Below are 18,034 nucleotides of genomic sequence, written 5' to 3'. Positions count from 1 at the left end.
CAGTCACTATAAGATCTGGTTATATCTTGAGCCTGGAATCTGGGATAGTCTGGTCTGGGATTGTCATGCTCTATCCTTTTATTCACTACTACAGTTTAAAAGATTCTTCTCACTCTGGAGCCTTAGTAGTTCTCAAAGTCTTGATAATGTTTTAGGGCATGGTAATTTTCCCTCCCTGAACACTTAATGACAGGTGACCACAGTGATCATTTTGGTAAGTGTCTTGGCACTTTTCACTATGGGCTGCCAAACAAGAACAAGTGATTATTTGGGGGAGGGGGGGTTGTGTAAAACCCAGTCTCGATCATCAATCCACAGACTGTATCTCCTTAAAGGTCTGTTGCTTGCAAGCATTTCTGATCCTGATTCTGCATTTGTGAGGGTTCTTAACTGTAAGCAACAGAATCCACTCCAGTTAGTCGAAGTGGTAAATGACTCTATGAAGTCATCTTCTGCGGTTCACATAATCTCCATGAGGGCCCTAAATCAGACTCAGAAGCTACACTAGTGGGAAGAAAATCCAAATATGCTTCCCGGCTGCTTGCACGAATGATACCACTTCCATGGGCACAGCATAGCCCTTTGCTGGGAGGGTGAGCATAGAGCCTTGGGAAGTTACTGCTGGGATCTCGATCTCTGCTATGTCTAATAGTTCAATGTCCCTGAGCCACGTTCCTCCACACACGTCTTCACAGTGAATGCCAGACACGCCCCACTGTTCCGGTTGCTCTCAGCTGCAGGGAAGTCATTGCCCGGGATGACTGGCATGTCAGCTGATTGCTGTCCTGTGGCTGAGCCTCACCAGCACAGGAGACCGAAAGGTGAGATCGTGGCATAAAACTTGAAGAAAAGGAAATTATAGCATGGAAAGCTTTCTTAAAATTTTAAGAAAAAATTGTTTTCAAAAAGTCTCCGGGCTGACATCAACTTTACACAGGTCTCCTACATCTGGGAAATACTCTATGGGACCTCAGGTTTAGAAAACACATGCAGATATTTTAAATTGTTCTCAATCAGGTCAGTCAAGATTTACTCTTGTATTAAATTACAAAAGCACTTGTGTGTTTTGAGTTTATCCCACTGTGTCTGTGGAACTCTGCCTTTTAGAATCAGAGTGTGGTGATGGAGATGAATATGTAAGTAGCGCAGGTCTGATTGGCTATGAGTTGGTAAGTGAAACACTGTTCTAAACTAAATTCCATTGCATTTTTTTAAGTGTCATCTGTCATCAGGATCCCAATATCAATTTAAAATGCTTTTGATTTTGACTAAATCACGAGGGGTCACCCCAGTATGTCTGCTACAGAATCGATCAACTTTTATGTAACATGAACTCAGTCACAGTTTTTGCAGAATGATTTGGACGGCCCGAAAATCAGCAAGAATCTGTCACTGGGGTAGCCAGACATTAGAATAACCTTCTTCTAAGCCAATGGCTTGCATTGTGGAAAAAGTGGTCACAGTGATTCACTGTGGTAGCGAAACTATGTCGGTCCTCATTCAGCTGAGGACACTGTTTCCAGGGAAAGTTACCCTCTAGTTTGGCTCAAATATAAGCAGTTCCCCCCCAAAAAAGTTCACCCCACAATCCTTCGTACTGAGGGTGCTGACAGGCTAAAACACAAACAAAATTGAAAGGAAAAATAAAAAAAAAAAACAGTGCACACAAAACTTATGGGATTTTCCAGATGTTTGCAGGTGTGGTTAATCATTAAAAACTACCAGAATTTAGCCACTGTAGTGAAAAACAGTCTACTTTGATGAAATCTAACTAAGAAAGCTCAGAAAGAATAATTCCCTTTTGAAGTAATGAAAAGCTGATAGCTGAATGTTTCCGAATATATATTTTAGCAAAGAGATGACATAAACAAAGGTAGAATTTGCAAGTAAATTTGGAGAGTACAAAAAAATCATTATTTTTTTAGTAATTATTAGTTTTCTACAGCAGAATGTTCTCTTAACTTTATGATCATTCTTGCCAGGACCAATGTGAAAAATGATACACTCTCAATTCTAACTCCATTTTGTTCTCTCTGTGTGTGTGTGTGTGTGTGTGTGTGTGTGTGTGTGTGTGTGTTGTTTTTAGAGGGAAAGAGAGCAGGGGGAAGAGGGAGAGAGAGAATCCTCAAGCAGCTCCACGCTGAGTGTGAACCCCCATGTGGGGTTTCATCTCACAACCCTGAGACCTGAGCTGAAATCAAGAGTCGGTTGCTTATCTGACTGAACAATCCAGGTGTCCCCATGTTGCTTTGGTTTTTAACTACAGTGCATCAGTAGTTGACCAATCACTAGAATTACTTGCCATTTAAAGCACACAGGGTGTAATTGTACCTAGGTCTTTTATTTTCTGTTTTATCCCATTTTAAATTAGTTTTATAGCACCCAAATGTTTTAGAGTTTTGATTGAAAGCTCCAGTTTTTTTCAGCACATCTTTAATGAAAATGTATATGAATGGGAAGACTTTCTGAATGGTTAGTTAGGATAATGGATGTCATCAAACTGCAGCATGGAAAAACTGGGGTGCTACAGAGATTACCCCGCCGGATACCTGGTGTATTTAGAACCCATGATTTCTAAACCTGACTCTAATCCTGCCTTCCTGTGTGCTGCCCTTAATAGATAACCTAACATCTCTTACTTCCGTTTTTTCATCTATTGAATTAGGGATGGTGGAACAGTATGCTTGTCAAATTGCCACGGTATGAAAGGGGTACATTTGAACCTAGTAGAAAATGTTTTGTCCATCTCCTCAGCAAAATGAAACAAGCCCCTATTGTTTTTTAAGAGTGAACTCAATTGCCTGATTTATGCTGTCACATGTTTGCAAAGAGTGTAAATTGATTTTCACTCAAAACAGACTGAAAAGCCAAAGTGCTTGCCAAACTTGTAATCGCTAACCTGTCTGGAAAAGCTCACCCAAACCCATGGAATCTGAAAGACTATAAATGTTTAAATTAGACACTTGGAGAAAGCTACTTCAGCCAGAATCATTCACAGAGGCAAGCTAATTGTAAGCTACACAAACAAACAAACAAACAAACAAGCAATTCATCTCAAGAGTTGCAATGGCCAGTGTTTCTCCAAATTGATTAACTTTCAGTACAGCAGACTGAAGAAACTTCACACATATTTATTCTGAGAAAATAAATTTCTCAAGGCAGGTCTGTAGATCTGCAGTGTTGACCTGGGCTAACTTTTTTTCTTCAGGAGCAAGGGGTCCCTAGAACATGTAGTTGACTTGGGGTAAACCTGGAAGTTTCTGGAAGTTGGGGAAAACTCAGTTAACACCAAGACTTACTATTTTGCTGCATTTAAACATTGTGGCCAAGAACTTAATCCCAGCTTTTTACAAACCTGGGTTTGAAATCCAGTTCCCATGTCTGCATCTTCTGTGTTTCCTGTCATCGTGTATCAAGTGGAGATGATCCTGGTACTTTACCGCATAGGGCTTCTGTGGGGGCCACTGTGGTGAAGTGCACAGTAAGATGCACATGGTCAATGCTGAGTCTATCAACAGCTGTTGATCACTTGACTCTTTTTTTTTTTTTTTTAAGATTCTATTTATTTGACAGAGAGAGAGATCACAAGTAGGCAGAAAGGAAGACAGAGAGAGAGGGGGATGCAGGCCCCCTGCTGAGCAGAGATCCTGATGCGGAACTCGATCCCAGGACCCCAGAATCATAACCTGAGCCAAAGGCAGGGTCTTAACCCACTGAGCCACCCAGTCGCCTCGATTCACCCCAGTCGCCCCGATTCACTTGACTCTTACAAGGTTTTTTGGTTTTTTTTTGTTTTGTTTTGTTTCCATGAGAGATAAATATGCTTCTTAATTTTCTAGAGTGACCCACCATCCATGTTGTTCCAGGGCCAGGGCTCTTCAAGGAGGTGCTAAAAGGAGAATCCCTAGTAAACCAGGGTGATTGGTCATCATAGCCTTTGCTAAGGAGCCAGAGACAAAGTGAAGTTGGAATTGTGCCAAAACGTACTGGGACCGTGGGCTAGAATCAAAGCCAGTATTTGTTTTACTTGACCATGGATTTCTTCGGTGTTATAAAGGTGATTTAGCCACTGCTGTTGTCACGTGGAGAGCTGGTACAGTTGTCTCCTCCACTTAATCACTCAACAGGTGAAGCGAACAAAAAATGAGCCAGATGTTTCCACAAACTTGTATTGAGGATTTACTACTATCTACTGTGTGTAGTTGGAAGTTGATCAATATCGGACTTCCCAAGTGAGATAAAATGTGACAGGTGCGGCAGTAAATACAGGGGTAAGGTATAGTATTTGGACAAATTGTGCTTTATTTCAGAACTCATAGTGTTAATATTTGCCAACATCTGCTTCCCTCAAGGTCTTGTAGACTCCTCAGCAGCAGGACGTGTGCATGTCTTCTTCGGCTGGGAGCCTGCAGGATCCATGACAGGGCCATGTAAGAGCCAGTCTGTAAACATTCACAAAATAAACAAATTCTATGACATTAAAAGCATGCTCTTACAGCACTTTTTCACGGTTTCATCAATTAAATATTTCTATCCAAAAGAAAAGCTGAGATCTGAAAGATGTCCACATCAAGACATTTGTCTCTGTATACGTACATATAGGCACACATGAAAACATATGCATGTCTTGGGTGCGTGTGGGGGGTGTGAAAGAAGAATGTGAGCTGGGGCCCCTGGGTGGCTCAGTGGGTTAAAGCCTCTGCCTTCAGCTCAGGTCATGATCCCAGGGTCCTGGGATCGAGTCCTGTATCGGGCTTTCTGCAAAGCAGGGAGTCTGCCTACTCCTCTCTCTCTGCCTGCCTCTCTGCCTACTTGTGATCTGTCTGTCAATAAATAAATAAAAACTTAAAAAAAAAAAAGAATGTGAGCTAAAAGTAATGGTTTAAAGGTAGTCAACATAGAGTTAGTTAATTTCTTTTCAGACATCTTGATTGGATATGTATAGATAGAATAATAGAGTGACTAAAATGCCCTTTTTAAAAATATGCTCCAATTTTTAGAACATTTTTCTACTGACAGAAAAACAGTTCATTGTTTTAATGTTTCACATTTCCTTGATTTTTCCCTAATGACCTTTTTCTATTCCAGGATCTCATTCAGGATACCACATTACATTTGTTTATTTGTTTGTTTGTTTATTATTTAGTATTTTTTAATTTTTATTTTTTAATTTAAATTGAATTTAATTCAAATACTGTGTATTATCAGTTTCAGAGGTAGAATGTAGTGATTCATCAGTTGCACATAACACCCAGGGCTCCTTAATACAAGTGCCCTCCTTAATGCCCATGACCCAGTCATCCCATGCCCCACCTACTTCCCCCCTAGCAACCCTGAGTTTGTTTCCTAGAGTTGAGTCTCTTACGGTTTGTTTCCCTCTCTTTTTTCTTCTTATTTTTCCTTCTCCTCCCCTACTACAAAACACTGTTTTGTTTCTTAAATCCCGCATGTGATTTGTCTTTCTCTGATTTATTTCATTAACATAACACCCTCTAGTTCCAGCAACATTATTGCAAATGACGAGATTTCATTCTTCTTTTTTTTTTTTTTAAGATTTTTTATTTATTTGACAGAGAGAGAGATCATAAGTAGGCAGAGAGGCAGACAGAGAGAGAGAGAGAGGAAAGCAGACTCACCTCTGAGCAGAGAGCCCCATGTGGAACTCGACCCTGAGATCATGACCTGAGCCGAAGGCAGCAGCTTAACCCACTGAGCCAGCCAGGAGCCCAGAGACTTCATTCTTCTTGATGGCTGAGTAATATTCCATTGTGTGTTTTTGTGTGTGTGTGTGTGTGTACACACGTACATCTTTTTCTATTCATTTTTATTTATTCATTTTTCTGGTCTCTTCCCATATTTTAGCTATTGTGGACATTGCTAAAATAAACACTGGGGCGCACGTGCCCCTTTGAATCATTATTGGATACCACATTACATTTAGATGTCAAGTCTCAGGCTTTTCTTTGGTATGACAATTTCTCAGATTTTCCTTGTTTCTGATGACCTTGATGGTTTTGAGTGATACTAATCAGAAGCTTCATAGTATGTCATTTTATTGGGATTTGTCTGATGTTTCTCTCATGATTAAACCAGGGTTGTAGGTTTGGGGGAGGAAAACCGTGGATGCCAAGTGTTACTTTCATCACATCAGGATCCATCCCAGCAACATGATTTCTCATGGTTGATATTGATCCTGGTCACCTGCTGAGACTATTAGTCAAGTTCCTCCCCTGTAAATAAATCTTTTAAAATGAGACTATACTACACATAAAATTCTTCCTTAAAATAATTTAATTTTTTTCAAGAAAATTGAAATGAAACTGAAAGATTTGCCAAACAGAGGATGTGTCTCACATACTTGCTTGTAAAAGACTTTTCTTATGATAGTAAACATCTATTTACTCTTTAAACTCCCACTGTTGCTAGTGCTCTAAATTGAAGAACAATCTAGCTCTATTACATGCACTCTGGGGAGGAGTGTCAATCAAGATGTCCTGTCAAATCTCGACTGAGAGATAAGGGCTTATTTAGCAGAGGCAAATCAACGCATTTTTCCAGATATTTAAATCTTGAATCTTAACACTAAAACAGGAAATAGTCAAAACTGATTTGATATGAATGTGGTGCTCCCAAGAAACCATTCATTAATTCTAGCTATCCTGTTCCCGAAGCCTTTCCAATTACTGTCCTTCTGATGTCGATTGTTGTCTTTCTTTGATTCTGTAATCTACTCCATTCATTTTTTTCTTAGGCTTTGATAGCATTTGTGTCTGTTGCTTACAGTGAAAAATTGTTAATTGTAGTTACTTTAAAGTAATAATAAATAACAAGAATTGGTGGCATTACTCTCACCATAACATATTTCATCTTTAAACAGATTTCATATCCTTCTTTCTCAGCTCTTGAAAGTTTCCTCCTACTTCCTCTCCTTCCCTCATTTTTGGTTGTTGAGCTATTGTTTTTATGGTTTATAAAAACCATAAACCATATAAAGCATGGTTTATGACTATAGTGTTCAGGAGGGCTTTGTTAAGCTGGATAACAGCAACCATAAATTTTAATGGCTCAACAAAAAATCTTTCCTTACTCATGCTGTATCGCCATTGTAGGTCAACTGGAAGCTCTGTTGCATGTCTCTTTACTTAGGGATAGGATTTCCATATTCCCAACAGACAGAAATCTTCAGGATTTGAGAAAGAGAACAACATTCCTGTGGATTCTTGGGAATTCCCCAAAATTCAAGTTATTCTGTATGTTGCATCATACTCCACATATTTTAAAATTGTAATACATGACCATGTCTATAAAAAACAAATCCTTTTTTGTAATGTGGTTATGCTAAATCCTTCAGAGGTTTTCTTTTATTTTTTTTTTAACTACCAACCAATTTTATTTTCTTTACCAAGAATTGATTTTTTTAATTTAATTTAATTTGTGTGTGTGTGTGTTCCAAAATTCAGAGGTTTCCTTTGATAAGAAAAAAGAATTCTAACCATGGGTATAGGGTTAATTTTGGGGTATGATGATCATGTTCAAAAGTTAATGTATTATTTATACAACTCTGTGACTATTTTAAAAACCATGGAATTGTATACTTTAAAAGGATAAATGTTATGGTATATAAATTATAACTAAAGAGAAAATAGATCATAATAATAGAATAATTTATGATGATGATGATTATGAACCAAAATATTGTCATGAGATTTATATTTTCTCTCTATATATAGTTTTCTATAATATTTTATATATCCTAATATATATTTAATATGTTATATCTAATGTATCATATTAGATATTATAAAACTAATATATAATATATAATAGATATATTCATTCATAATAATAGACTATACTTTTATTATATATAATAATATATTATAAACTCATATTTATGTCATATATGGTACATAATAATATATATTTACAAATATATGTATATATACACACATATATATAGCTATATATGTATCAATGACATGTGAAAATAATATTAGTCTGATATTGACATTTGGTGATATCAAACTTTTAAAAAAAGGTATCATTAACAGAAAATAAATACCAAATTAAAATCATTTAAATAATTAATAGGTAAACCTCAAATATTTAAATCTCCCTACCAACCTTATTATATATTAGTGTTGAATTGCAACCTAATACTTGTGGATGAGTATAAGCTTACTCATGTATGAATACTGGCACACATTAAGGAGAAGGTCACTTATGAGTACTGACATATATCAGTCCCTTAAGTACTTTGCTGACTCTCAATATCTCCAACAGCCCATGTTAGTCGCTTAGCTAGTGAATTATCACTCATGTTTCTGATATCTAAAATGGAAACACAAGGTCTTATACCTCCACAATGTTGTTTTGCTATTAATTGCTGGGATACACAATTACTTGTGTTTTCACATATCTTCATAGATTCTTCACAATGATCTAATGAGGTAGTATTTATCAGCATTGCTTTTATGTACAAGAACATTAAGACTTGGGGAAAAAAGTAACTTGGGGTGCCTGATTGGCTCAGTTGGAAGAACATGCAACTCTTGATCTCAGGGTTGTGAGTTCGAGCCCCATGTCGGGTGTAGAAATTACTTAAAAAATAATAATAATAATAATAATAAAGTTTAAAAAAGAAAAGAAGCAACTTGACCAAGATTGCACAGGTACTGAATTGCATTTGACTAATACTTACTGGTTCCATATACTGTGCCAGGCACATTACTGAGTGAATCATACATTTCAGCATCTCTAAAGGGTGGGTATTATGATCTATACTTTTTTTGATAATAAATAGATCTCAAACATCCACTTGGTTCTGTAATAGAAGAGTTAATAATCACATCTTTTCCTTCAAAAGAATTATTAGTCAAATAAATTTCAATATTATAGTTACTTGTGAGAGAAAAAAAAAAAAAGGTCAAGAAGCAGGAGTTTTTCTTCAGACTCAAGTCCCCTGCTACAAACAACATTTCTAGAGCCAGATTAAATATATAGTCCTTGCTGTGGACTGGCATGTTTGAGTCTACCTTCCCAAATTCCTTGTTGAAACTCTAATTTCCAGTGCAATGGTATTAAAAGGTGGGGGCTTCGGGAGGTACTAAATTTTAGATGAGGTCATGAGGGTGTTACCCCCATGATGGGATTAATGTCCTCATAAAAAGACAAAGAGTCTAGTGCTTTGCTCTTTCAGTCCTGTGAGGATACAATGAGAAGACTGACATCTGCAAATCAGGAAGAAGACCCCCATTTGAATCTGCAAGGACCTTGATCTTGGACTTCCCAGCTTCCGGAACTGTGAGAAGTGAATGTCTGTTGTTTAAGCTACCCCCTTTTTTTTTTTTCTCTCACAAGTAACTATAATATTGAAATTTATTTGACTAATAATTCTTTTGAAGGAAAAGATGTGATTATTAACTCTTCTATTACAGAACCAAGTGGATGTTTGAGATCTATTTATTATCAAAAAAAGTATAGATCATAATACCCACCCTTTAGAGATGCTGAAATGTATGATTCACTCAGTAATGTGCCTGGCACAGTATATGTATTTGTATTTCTTTGTTAGAGTAGCTTGAACTCACTGAAACAGCCCTATAAGTCTTAGAAAAGTAGCCAAGGAGAAAGATAGAAAATATTAGGGCAGGGGTATGATTTTGTTTCTATCTTCCATCTATCTTAGAAATTTAATAGACAAGAAAACATTAGGTAGGTCATTGGTAATAAATTGGCCACCTTCTTTAGCTCTCATTAATACTTTGGCCTGTCCTTAGCATATACCTGCTTTGGGGCTTTCCGTGTTGCCAGTGAAGTATGGGGTCAGCAAGTTCATCTTCCTTCTCTTTGTTAAAAGAGACTTGTTTAATGATGCAGCAGCGCCTGATAAAAATTTTAACGAAGGACACTTTAGTGACCCAAGTAATCCGTTCAACCAAAGTTGCCTCTGAAGCCATTAAACCTTTGGCCTATACCTTCTGGGCATGAGCCCAAATGAAAAAACTAAAACAAAAACTCCAGTCCCATTAATACTTCTTGCCCTAAGTTTTTTGTCTTAGTGAATAATTTGTATACGACAGAATTCTATCTGTTCTTGGCAAATACTTACACGGGTTTCTTTTGAGATGAAGGATATCCTCCATAAGACTGAAGCTAAATATTCTTGCTTAATTTTTTTAGATGAGAACATGGGAAGGGTGCAGAATTTTTTAAAAATATACTTCTTGCGTATTTGTATTTCTTCCTCTACTGGTTCTTCTCATTTATTTATTATGCATAAGGATAATTTCTATGAATCAGTGATTAAGCAAGTACAATTCTAATACCAAGGGGGACGTTTCCTGTACAAATCTCATTTTAATAAGTTAAACAGAGGCCTAGTGAGAGAGAGAAAGAAGTTCTCAGGTGGCATAGAGAGAACTATTTTAAAAATATATATGTCCCACATTTGTTACTGATTTACGTAATATAGAAACATATATTGATTACAAATGGACATAGATGGACACATACAATGATACAATGCATATTCATGTGTGCTTTTTACTATGTTCTCTTTTTAATTTTCTTTTCCAGTTTTACTTAAAAGTTAAATAAAAGCTTCTCCCTTATGCTACTATTGCTACCACCACCCACAAACACTGAGGCAGGGAAGTCATCTTATATTTTAATATATAGATAGATTTTTTCTGTGCTTATAGAATTATATTAAATGAATATATGTATCTGTCTATACAAACATATGTGAGATTTTTAGGTCTTTGCTTAGTTTCCAAAAATGGCATGACAGTAGATATGCTCTTTATATCTTGCTCTTCTCCTTCAACCGAAGTTCTTAGAATCCTTTTGAGTCAAGTGGTGCGATCCTACTTATTATTTTTAATAAATACAATATATCCTAAGGTATGGATTTATCATAATTTGTTCAATCATATCCTTTTCACTTGTTTCCACCTTTTTAAAAAATTCTAGTAACTATGAACAACGCTATAGTAATCATCCTTGTACATACTTTCATATACATTGGTGTTTTTCATTCCTCAGAATAGATGCCCAAGAGAGGAATTACTAGGTCAATGCATGTATCAGTTACTGGAGGCTAGAGAGAGTAACTCAAACTGCCATCCTTGGTGGAGAAAAGTGCATCGAGGAGCACTTCTGTGTGTGGGATGTTTATAAGGACCTGGCCCAGTAGGGGTACTGTTAGGGATCGATTGTTTCTGTCCCCCTCCCCCCCAATTCATATGTCAAACTCCTAGTTTCCAAAGCTGGGTATTTATAAGTGGATCCTTTGGGAGATAACTGAGTTTAGATGAGATCATAGGGATGAAACCGCCACAGTGGCGGCAGGGGGAGAGGGGTTTGAGCAGAAGAGGAAGAGAGGTCAGACCTTTCTCTGACATGAGAAGGACACAGCAAGAATGTTGCAATCCAGGAAGTGGGCACCCACCAGGAAGGAAATCTGCTGGCTCCTTAATCCCGGACTTCTCTACAGCTTCCAGTACTGTGAGAACTGAGTGTCTGTTGTCTACACACATCAAAACCTCACATGGTGCCCCTTAAATACATACAATGCTTATTAATCATTCCACCAAAAAAGCTGGGAAAAAAAAAAAATCTGTTGCCTATGCTCCCTAGTCTACGGCATTTTGTTACAGCTGCCCAAGACAGTACAGGCACAAACCGTTCCTTCTCAGGCACTGGCTGAATGCAGTCACATGAGGCAGGAAGATGGAATCAAAGCACACACCACAGAAGTAGAGAAAAATAGATTTGGAGAGCTCTGGGCCTTCTCTTTCGATAAATGTGTGTGGGCGCTTTCCTAAATGTTAGTAGTTTGCTTTTCTAAAAAGTCTGTAGCTCCACATTTCTTTACTGGCCGACCATAGATGTTATAGGGCTTTTTAACTTTGAATGCCATGATGATTGTTAATTGATCTTTTAGAAATTTAACTTGCATTTGTTTTTCTGATGGCAATTAAATTCAAACATCTTTTCAAATGCTGCTGGCCACTGTATTTGCTTCTCTGTGAATTGCTACTTCATAGTCTTAGCCCACTTCTTAACTGAGGTTTTTTGTTGTCTTATCAATTTATAAGAGGATTGTTAGAGTTATTAACCTCTGAATTGCAAATATCATTTCCAAATCTATCATTTTCTTTTTATCGTAGTTGTGGTATCTTTTCCACAATTTTAATGTTACATTAAAATTATAAAATACTTATCTTTTCTCTTATGGTTTCTGGTATACCAGTTTGGTTAAAAAGTTCTCACAAAAATTGTGCATAGAGTCTCCCATGTTTTATCGATAATGTTACTGCCCTGCTAAAGTTTAAACATTTCATCTATCAGGATATTATTCATTTTAAAGGAAATAATAAATCACAGGCATGAGTAGAGAAGTGAATTCACCACTGAAAAGTTGGATTCATTCGAACAAACTTGTTGGCCAAATACTGACTTTTACAATGTAAAATAGGGTTCACTTTTATTGTCTTCCAAATGTATAAGGGTCCAATCTCTAAGTTTTTGGCTTCTCAATATTTCAACCAATAGTAAAAATATTCTTGTCATTTTACCCATTGTTCATCTTTTGGAGTATGTGAAAACACGTCAATGAGATCGCCACAGAAGCCTCTTGAGCTTTTGTAAGGAAATGAACATCCGCTATCACATTGTAAAGAAGAAAAGCCTGCTTATCCAGGCTTATCCAAGAACCGATCAAATTCTGTGAAATTCATCACTTGCTTTCATAGGAAAAAAAAAAAAAAAACACGTAAGTATAAAAAGTAACTGCAGACTTAAAACCATGATAAAAGTAATAATAAAAATCTATACCATTAAGAAAACTACAAGATGGATGTGAAGTCTCACACATGAACCCATTTTCCCCTTCATTCCTTTTGCCTTTATGTTCAGGAAGTAATTGTGACCCATTGATTCTTTCCTTTCATTGTCAAAGAAAAATGTCAAGGTTAGAAACCACTTCCAGTCACATTACTTTGGAGCCCCACTTTCCTCTCACTTATTCTTTTAAAAGGCCTTTGCTTGGGCTTAGTAGGGCAAGTTGAATGTCTGAGATCTAAAATGTCATAAAGAAATGCTCTTGTTAAAAAAATCACATTTCCATGAACAGAAATATTCAGAACACAAGGAGAGGATAGCACATTTTAAAATACCAGAGTAAACCATGGTATTCTTTCCCCAATCAGCTGTACACAGCTTCTGTTAGATTGTATGCTAACGGAGCCCTCACACACAGAATGTCACTGACATGAAGAAATTCTAAGAAAAATTTTAAATGAAGTTTGATTTTCCTGGCAGACATTGCTAAAGCTATTCCAGTTTAGATGTTCTGAGCACAGCCCTGAATTTCAGCACTTCTCCAGTTTCAATCACTTCCACGGGCATATCTTTATTTAATCATTTCAGTTTGAAAGGCATATTTGTTGTCCATTTTAAGCACATTTCTTTCATTATCACTTTGTCACCCAAAAATAGTGTTTTCTTGAGGGCTCATTTTTATTTAGCAAAAATGACCATAATGCCCTTTAAAAGTTGTGAAATCTTCTTTTGAATATTTTCAAATACCTAGAGCCATAGACTCAAAGATTTTCAGAATAATTTAACTTATATTCGTGTATCAGGCTTAAATATGTTAGGTGAAGAAACAATACAGTATATATATTCGGGTGCTGATTTCTTAATTATAAAAATTGGTACCACTCAAACTATTTTGTCAAAAATATCTCTGGGACTACTCTGGTCATTTTCTTGAAAGCATGTTCTAGTCAAATGATTGACTCCCTGATGCAGAGAACCACCGTGATTTATCTGCTTTCTTATTCTTCTTTTTGTTGAGCTTTATGTTTGGAGAATGACTTCATTCAACAACTTCTTTGATAGCTATAAAATATCATTACATCCAGATGTAATGAACATTGTAGTTAGTCTCATTATATATGACAGTAGCAAACTCACATTTGGGTTCTGGAAAATTCTGAGAAACTGAGGAAAGTTGAGGCCCCTCTTCCAAGAACAATGAATGTATGAACAAACACTAATGGGTTGATAAGGTATTTCTTCTAATCCATGAAGCTTATAAATGGACCACTAAGATTCAATATTATCATTGTGGTAGTGATCTACTGCTGTGTAACAATATTGTCACAAATTTAGCACTTAACATGGCACATATTTATCTTGCAGCTTCTATTGGTAGGAGTCCTGCTCTGCTTAGCTAGGTTCTCTGCTTTAGGGTCTCATAAAGTTGTAGTCAAGCTATTGTCAAGGCCTATGGTCTGAGCCTTGAGTAGGATCCACTTCCAAACTTGTTGGTAGAATTCAGCTCCTTGCAGGGACTTGAAGGCCTATTTTCTTGCCAGCTGTTGATCAGAGGCTGCCCTGAGTGCAGTTTACAACACGACATTATTATTGACTTCTTTAAAGCCAGCAAGTGGGAGAGAATATACCAAGACCACCTTATATTTTTTTTCAGCTTTATTAAGGTATAATTAACAAATTAAAAATGTGCATATTTAAGGATGACCTGATGTTTTGATATATATATACATTTTGAAACGGTCCCCGCAATCAAACTAGTTAATATTTACACCATCTCACATAATTTTATCTCTCTCTCCCTTCCTTCCTTCCTTCCTTCCTTCCTTTCTTCCTTCCTTCCTTCCTTCCTTCTCCTCCTTTCCTCCTCCTCCTTCTTCTCTTTCTTCTCTTGTGGAGATAGTATTTAAAGTTTCCCTTCTTAGTAAATTCAAGTATACAGCTTTTTTTCCTGTCTGGAGCCATGGAAGGTGCAGAAAAAAAGAAAAAAGAAGGTTCCTGCTGTGTCAGAGACTCCTAAGAAAAAGCAGAGGAATTCTGCAGAGTTAATATCAAGCGCCTGAGAAAGAAATTTGTTCAAAAGATGCTTCAAAAGGCATTGAGGAAGCTTATTTATGAAAAAGCTAAGCATTACCAGAAGGAATATAGGCAGATGCACAGAACTAAGAGTCAAATGGCAAGAATGGCAAGAAAAGCTGGCAACTTCTATGTAGCTGCAGAACCTAAATTGTAATTTGTCATCAGGATCGGAGATATTGATGGTGAGAACCTGAAGGTTTGAAAGATGTTGCAGCTTCTTTCTCTTCACAAGATTCAGGGCCACCTTTGTTAAGTTCAGCAAGGCTTCAGCTAACATGGTAACAATTGTGGAACCATATTTAGCATGGGGGGGTCCCCAAACCTGACATCTGTACATGAATTGATCTACAACCATGGTTATGGCAAAGTCATTAAGAAGTGACAGATAACACACTGACTGCTCAGTCTCTTGGTAAATATGGCAGCATCTGCTTGGAGGATCCGACTGACAAGATCTATACTGTTGGAAAAGGTTTCAAAGAAGAAAACAGTTTCTTATGGTACTTCAAATTATCTTACCCATGAGGGAGGAGGAAGAAAAAGACCACGCATTTTGTAGAAGGTGGAGGTGCTGGCCACAGGGAAGACGAAATCAATAGCTTATTGGAAGGATGAGCTAAGGTATCTAACAATGTTTTCATCCAGTCAGTTAATACATGATTACTTACAAATTGAAAAAAAAAAAAAAAAAGAATTCAAGAATACCATATGGTTTTGTTAACTAAAATCATCATGCTCTGTTCATTAGATCTCCAGAACTTACTCATATTATATAACCAGAACTTTGTACTGTTTGACTAACTTCTCCCCATTTCTCTCCATGCTCAGCCTATGACAACCACCAGATGCAACTCCCTGCATCTATGGATTTGACTAGTTTTGATCCCTCCTATAAGTGAGATTATGCAGTATTTGTCATTCTGTTTCTGGCTTATTTCACTTAGTGTGATGCTCTCCAGGTCCATCTACATTGTCACAAATGGCAGAGTTTCCTTCTTTTCTTAAAGCTGAATTACATGTGTCTACATCTCACGTTCTCTTTTTCCTTTCATATGTCAACAGACACTAGGTAGCTTTCCGTATCTTGGCTATTGTGAATAATGCTGCTGTGAACAGAGGAGTACAGATATCTCTTTGAGATACTTTTATTTCCTTTGGGTATAGACCCGGAAGCAAGATTGCTGGATGATATATTTCTACTTTTAATTTCCCGAGGAACATCCATGGTGTTTTCCATGGTGGCTGTACCAATATGGGACACAAGGGTTCACTTTTCTTCACACACTTGCCAACGCTTGTTATCTATTGCCATTTTGATAATAGCCATTCTAAACTGTGTGATGTTTTAATTAAAATCATAGTAAATATTCTGAATTTTTTGTTATAAAAGGAAGTAAAAAATTAATAGTTCTAACAATTTTTAAGTGTGCACAAGATTACCTCAATTTGCACAAGATTACCTCCATATTCAAAACAGCCAAGTAGTTTTATGTAACCGATGAGTTACTATGTATCGCCTCACCATATTTTTTTAAAGAAGGGGTTTGGCTTATATTTGTTATTTTCAAAATGAAAAGATCTATAAATTCCAAGTCCTATGATCTAGTTATTTCATGAATAAGATGATAATATTTATTGCATAATTTAAGAATCATGTAATGCAGTAATTTAGGAATTATTTTCCCAGCACCTTATGGGGTCAAGGCAGTTGGGCAATACATAAAATTACCAGTGGAAGTGAGAAGAAGGGGAATTTAACTGTGACTGGAGTGACCACAAAAGACTTCAAGACGGTGATCCATAAAAATTTTTTTTGAAACTGGGAGAAAACCATAAGATGATGTAGTCTAATGACATCATTTTACACGTGTAAAGACTGTCATGCATATGTATTCCTAATGTCATATATAGCTGAACATTCGGTCCCAGTACATGGCTCCTCTACTCTGTCCGTTTTGGTATGCTCTATTTCTAAGGATTTTCCAGGCAGAAGTGAAGGGTTTTACTTGACTCATGATTTAAAAATTAGGTGTGGGAAACACTTTATCATAAACAGAGTTCATTTAGTCCTTCCATGGAGACTCTCAGTTTCTTATTTTCAAAATAAGAGAAATCTTTTCTGAGGCAAAATGAACAGGGGTTTGGAGTAGAGATCCAATTGCCTTAAAGAAGGCATGACATAAAATGGACTAGAAGCAAAAGAGATGTAAATTGTATGTTTCATGGAAAGAAACTTGGCCAGAAAATTTTCAAACATCCTGACCTATTAATACTTATAAGGAAATAAAAATGTACCAACAAAGATTTATATATGTAAATGTTCACAAAGTTATTTACAAAGCAAAAGCTGAAAATTATCTACATGTTTGATTAGAATGAGAGATTTCTTGATATTCTGTATCTTGGGGGTGGGGGGTGGGGGTGGGGTGGTTAAGTCTTTTCAAGACTTCCGGCATAAATGGAGTAGAATGGTAACTTACCAGGTGGAACCATGCTAGTCTAAATCAAGGCTGGCCCAGTTGTGCTGTTTTTTTGGCAATTTGAAGAACTATCACAAATGATAGAAATGAATTCCTAAGCTGTCAGAAAAATTACTGGCTCAAAAGAAGACAGTGTCTATTTGGCTAAACTCTTCAAAAAGATCGTCATTAACATTTTGAAACTTCCATCATTTGTTATTTCTGAAGTTAAAGGGAAGTTAAATCGATAACTTCATGAAAAAAAATTCCTATATTAAAATAAAGCAAAGTTTCTGAGTTTCTTTTCCTCCCTTTTTCTCAGTTGTTTTTATGGGACTAAATGCTTGGAGACAAAGCTAACACAACAAGAAATTTTAAAAACATGGTTTCAAAGAGCAGCTTCACTGTCTTATTGATAAACTGATATATTATTATCAAACCAATTTTAATTCAGTCTTCAAAATGTAATAGTTCTTTCAAAATAACCAGGAGACACTTTAAGAATAATGCATTTTGTCCATCATTTACTTTCATCTGTCATTTAAATACTGATTTTTTTTTTCCTCCATCGGAAAAAAAAAGAAAGTTTTACCATGTTTTCAACATGCTGTCAAAGATGTCTTTATTGTCTTCTCAGGAGATGTCTATGCAAT

At 36.5% G+C, this 18,034-nt stretch overlaps 1 pseudogene across 1 annotated transcript; it reads left to right on the top strand.

Moving 5' to 3' along the window:
* Positions 1 to 757: 757 nt before the first annotated feature.
* Positions 758 to 15,537, top strand: LOC309870282 (large ribosomal subunit protein uL30 pseudogene; annotated as a pseudogene). Its single transcript has 3 exons — positions 758 to 821; positions 1,108 to 1,169; positions 14,805 to 15,537. The product of its transcript is annotated as a large ribosomal subunit protein uL30 pseudogene (transcript).
* The last annotated feature ends 2,497 nt before the right edge of the window (positions 15,538 to 18,034 follow it).

Source organism: Mustela nivalis (genome assembly GCF_964662115.1).
Source record: "Mustela nivalis genome assembly, chromosome: 7".
In the NCBI taxonomy this organism is placed as follows: Eukaryota; Metazoa; Chordata; class Mammalia; order Carnivora; family Mustelidae; genus Mustela; species Mustela nivalis.
Note: the sequence above shows the minus strand (reverse complement) of the source record. Positions and strands in the feature narration are given on the sequence as shown.